A 5,873-nucleotide genomic window follows, 5' to 3' on the forward strand; every position below is an offset into this window, starting at 1 on the left:
ATTTAAGGTTTACCTAAATCTCTTTAGTCAAGGTTTAACTTAGATTTTCAATTCAATCTAATTAGTGGCCAATCAAGTAGAAGCATTAAGAATGAAATAGAATAAACAACATAAACACATCAAACATAAGCAAAAGAAGAGAAAATAAATCAGACTATGTATTGAGTTCAATCATAATCTTAGATAAATAAATTAGTTTCCCATCAAGTCACACATCATCATCAAATTAAGTTTAATCATTAAAACCAAAAATAAGAAAATAACAAAACAACAAAAAGATAATGAATCCCAAGAATTGTAATCTTGATCTCCCAATCTTTTTGAATCTTTCAAATTCTTCTTAGTTTCAATGAGACTTTTTTCAATAACTTTGTGGCTTGATTCTCAGCTCTAAATCTGGTATTTTTTTCCTTTCTAAAAGTCCTTCGAAAGGTTATTTTTTAAGGACTTTGAAGTTAGGCCAAGTTGGGTAAAGAAAGAAATCAATTCTAGCTAGGAATTCCTCATCAAACTACATGAGCTGCGGCCTACCTCCCCTAAAGTCGCTGCCTTGACCAATTAATGAACAAAAATCATAATTACTCTATGACTGCTACAGTGCTTCAACTTCGACAAGATTTTTGACTATATTCCAAGCTAAATTAGTTATAGTGGTACAAATGAATTTGTAGTTTCTTCTCTTAGCTTTCTAATGGTCTAAGAATCATCTCATTTGGAGTTTGGTAGAAAGAGTTATGATTGAAATATCGAAACATATGCAGTGGAGGACTGCACCTTTATATTGCTCTCTCTTTTCCATTAAAATTCTTCCCGCATTAAACATCTAAAACGTAGAAATAAATTAACAACCTATCTTAATCACATTAACACCAAATCAAGCATAAAATTAATTAAGATTAGATTAACTCACCTAAATTAATTAACTTAAATAATTTAACCAAAATTTACTAATTTCTATGCATTACTACAAGAACTAAGCTAAATAGCTATCAAAATTAAGCCCAAATAACTCTATATCATAGAGTTATCAGCTAACAGTTACTCAAGGATCATGAGGACTTTATGAAGCTTGTGATGTATGGCTTAGGGCAAGGTAGAATTTAAGGAAATATGTAGCTTAAATCCCCCTAAGCATATTATCATTCTAAGACCTATAATAAGCTTTATTTTTCAATTTTCCTAATCGTCCTTTTTCCTTCATTAAACACTTCAATCTATATTTCTTTTTCTTTTTCTTTTCTTTATCTTTCACAATTTAACACCATTAAACTTGTTTCCTTTTATGTTAGGTAGAGGGGTGAATAAATATTTTGGGCATTTTTCTTAACAACTCCACTTTTTCTACCTTTTTTTCTTCATTGCTGAGCTTAATTACACTCCCTAAAATGATCTATGTACATCGAAGTGATGGGTGTTAAAGTGGAAGTTATTGGAAGGCTAAGGTTAATTAGCTATGTGTTTAACAAAGAAAAATAAAACCATTAGGCTCAAAAAAGGGTGATTAAAGATAATAGTATAGCAAGGTAGGCTTGGAAAGCTTAAACAATCCAAAAATGTCCTAAGTCATTTCCCTAACTACATATAGCCTAAGATTTCACCTAGAAAGAAACTCAAACAAATTCTAAAACTCATGACTTTATTCAAAAATTACACTCACATAAACTTTCTCTAAATACACACAATCATTCAAAGTAGGAAAGATGAGCTCAAATTGTCAAAAAATCACATTCTACAACAATACTTAGCAAAAAAATTCAACATAGCACTTAAACAATATTTACATTCACTATGAGGGAAAAATAACAAGATAACTATTTTTCATCATTAGATCAGTGAAACAAAGAAATTGATGCAACTAATAAGAGCTAATGTTTTGTAAAAACATGCAGAAAAATAAAAGCTAACAAGATAACTATACTTGAATCTTAAAATCCTAAATTGCAAAGTTTAAAACTTAAAATTTCCCCCTAAACTTAAAATTAACATTGTCCTCAATGTTAAAAATAAAAAAGAAAACTCAAGAATACTTCCTTAGGTAGCAGAGATCCTCTAATCTTCATTTTAATCCTCATTATATCTAAAGTTGTTGAGAAGATACATTAAGGTGACAAAAATTTAAATAAGGAAAAGAATAAAAACAAATTAATAGGACAATTTAAAAAAATAATCTCAAATAAAAGAAGAAAAAGTTTCAAAAACTTGGGTTACCTTCCAAAAAGTGTTTCTTTATAGTCATTAGCTTGACTGTGGCACCCTTGTTTGTACTTCTTCATCCATAGACTAAGGCTGAAGGCTTAGTCCATTAACCATGAATGTGCTCGTATCCTTACTATTAATCTTTATTATACCACAAGGATACATTTTTACCACATTGAAAAGACCAAACCACCTTGCCTTACGTTTCCATGGAAAATACTTGAAACGTGAAGTAAAGAGTAATATTTGCTGTCCAACCTCAAAATCAAGACAACTAGGAGGTGGTTGAAGATGCTTTTCATTCAATTGCTTAGTTTTGACATGTGAAAGTGGTGGCTTTAACTCAAAGGTTAGTGCTTGTTCACTTAGAGGTGGAGAAATAGCTTACCCTTAACCTCATCAACCACATCCACTCTATAACAACTAATTGATGAGGGATGATGCTTAATTGCATTGAAAATATTAAAGTCTACTTCATATTCTCTAACTTAAAAGTTATCTTCCCTTCCTTCACATCAATGATTGCATCTACAGTCGTCAAGAAAGGTCATCCCAAGATTAGAGAAATTTTCATATATTCTTCTATCTCAAGCACAATGAAGTCCACCAAAATGTAAAGATGCTCAACTTTGACCAACATATCTTCTATAATCCTAATAGGGTGTCAAACTATTCTGTCTGTTAATTACAAAGAAATGGTAGTAGGTTGTATCTCATTAAATCCAAGTTTCTAGGTAATAGACAAAGGCATTATTGAAACTCTAGCACCCAAATCACACAAAGCTTTAGAAATTTTAAAACTACATATAGTGCAAGGAATAGAAAAACTCCTTGGATCCTTAAGCTTTGGTGGAAGCTTATTTTGGATTAAAACATTACACTTTTCAATAAGTGAAACTAACTTATACTCACCCAATCACCTCTTCTTTGTCAAGATATCTTTCAAAAACTTAACATATGAAGGCATTTGTTCCAAAGCTTTAGTAAAATGGATGTTGATATGGAGTTTCTTGAATACCTCCAAAAATTTCTAAAATTTAATGTCCAACTTTTGCTTCTGAAAATGTTAAGGAAATAGAGAAGGAGGATGTGTTGCCTATGCATCTTTGACTTGCACTTGCTTGTCTTACTTTTCAACTTCTGATTCATTCTCAACTGGCTTCTTTTATGGCTCTTCTTGCTTACTATTATTAGTAACCTTTTTCCCACTTCGAAGGGTTACTGCCAACAAGGTTCTTCGCCTTTGCTCATAGGATTAGGTTTAGTATTACTTGGTAGGGTCCCCTAAGGCCTATTATTGATAGCTTTGGCTAATTACCCCACTTAAGTCCCATGATATTTTAATGAAGTTGCTTGATTATGAATAAAGGCATCTATCTTAGACATATATTGCATGACCAGCTTTTCCATAGACAGTTTCTTTTCTTGCAGTAGTGGTTTAGGTAGCTATAGAAAACCTAGAGGAAAATTCAATCTTCAAGCTGAGGTTATTATTATTCCAAAAGAAGTTGGGGTGATTCATCCACCCTGGATTATAAGTGTTTGAATATGGGTTGTTTTGCTGGCTACTACCCACTAATTGAGCAAACTCCTTACTTATAGGACAATGATCACTAAAGTGCCCATCACCATAATAATCACAACTAATAAAAAGACTCTATATTAAACAAACTCCAAAAGAATCAATTTTCTTAGTGAGAGTGGCTCCTAGAGTAGTCAACTCATTAATAGCATCTAACTCATGGACACTAATTACTTTCATTAGAAAAGGCCTTTCAGATTGCAATTGATAATTGTTTGGTGCCATCTCTTCCAACAAGTCATAAGTATCAATAATTGACTTTACCATAAGAGCACAACTAGCTACGACATCAATGGTAGTCCAAACTAGATTCAGCAACCTATTATAAAATGTTTGCACTTGAAGCCACTTAGATAGACCAGCATGTGGGCATCTTCAGAGCAAGTTCTTGTACTTTTCCCATGCCTTATACAGTGACTCAGAGTCAAATTGTGTGAAAGAATTGATATCATTCCTCATTTTAGTTGTCTTGGCGTGGGGGAAGAACTTGGCTAGAACCTTTTATGCAAGGTCGTCTTAGGTAGTGATGGAGTTAGTGGTGAAAGAATTCAACCAAACATTGTCTTCAGTAACTCTATTGTGCTTAAAGGTGTCACAAATATTCAAGAAGTTTGAAATGTGAATGTTCGGATCATCATTTGGGAGGCCTTCAAATTGAATAGATGTTTGGATCATTTGAATAATGGCTAGCTTAATCTCAAAATTGTTGGCTTGATTAATTATTTGCCTCTACATGCTCTTGCATGTGTTGTTCTTTGGGGTTTTCAGCCATTGTTTCAAATTAATCAAAGTCTTGGGAGTTTTGTCTTAGTAATCCCTAAAAAGTCTTCTTAATTTATGGATCACAAAATACGAGTTCCAAATTATGCACTCTTTTCATATAATGACTTTAAGTACCTAAAAATAAAATGAAACAAAACTTGAATTAAGACTAGCTTGAATTGGTATTAATAGTAGCAAAAGAATATAAAAAACAACTCCATGGCAATGGTGCCAAAAACTTGTTACGAGGTTAAATCTTATATGAATGTAAACTAACACACAAGTGCACGTGCTGTAAACAAGAAATAAAGTGATCAGTACAAGTGTAGATCCCAGGAGGAGTTGGCAATAATTCTTCCCTAAGTACAAAAATTAGGTCAAGCTTGCTACAAACGACATGATTACAACATCAAAGCAGCGGAATAACAAAATTGAAATAAAATAAAACATGCCTCCTATCTTTGGATCACCTTAGTTGTTTAATGCAAAGTTAAGTACCACATAAAATAGAAAAAAAAATTTACCGTTCCAAGTGATATCGTAATCAAATGGATTCCTTTTGGTGACAAAACGTGAACACCTTTTGTGTGAAAGAATCCCAGCCACTCAATCGCTTGGCCTCCAATGACACACACACGATTGCAACGGATCCTTCCCAAGGAGAGAGCTTTATACCACGGGCTTGTGCTAGCAAGTGGACAGTGATTTGTCCTCTTTTCTTTTTTAATTTTCAGCAAATGATCAAAGGAGAAGTTCTCAAAATAAAATTAAACTTCTCAAGAGTGGTGGCACTCAAGAGAGAAAAAGAAAATTTTATTTTGTTTCCTTCCCCACCTCTAAAAAGAAAGAGTGACTATAATGTGATATTTATATCTAGATTTAACTTATCAAAATTTACAAAATAAGTCCTTAATATTATAACAATTATAATATTTAACCAATACTTAATTAAACTTTTTTAATTGGGTCCTTAGTAGTTAAAACCTAGAATTTGATTTAAGTCTAACTTAAATCATCACACTCTCAATTTAATCCAAATACCTTTGTGTATGACCCATTAAGTTCTTAACATATTAGCAATGGAATTAAATTAAAATATTATTAATTAATTAATTTAAATGAATCATAGTCAATTTTAAATTAAGTAATTCAATTCCATAGACCATGATTGGCATCTAGCAATGAATCGAGGCCACTCAATTGTTAGGAGGGTCAAAGGATTATTTGACAACCTTTCAGTGTATGGTTTTTCAGTGTAATTCATTCCATCATCATATATCTTGGAGATGATAAGAGTTTGGCGCAATGCCCACTCTTATTGACCTCCATATTT

The sequence above is a fragment of the Theobroma umbraticum genome, unplaced genomic scaffold (assembly GCF_002168275.2).
Source record: "Theobroma umbraticum cultivar Fairchild unplaced genomic scaffold, ASM216827v3 scaffold_20.0, whole genome shotgun sequence".
Lineage (NCBI taxonomy): Eukaryota > Viridiplantae > Streptophyta > Magnoliopsida > Malvales > Malvaceae > Theobroma > Theobroma umbraticum.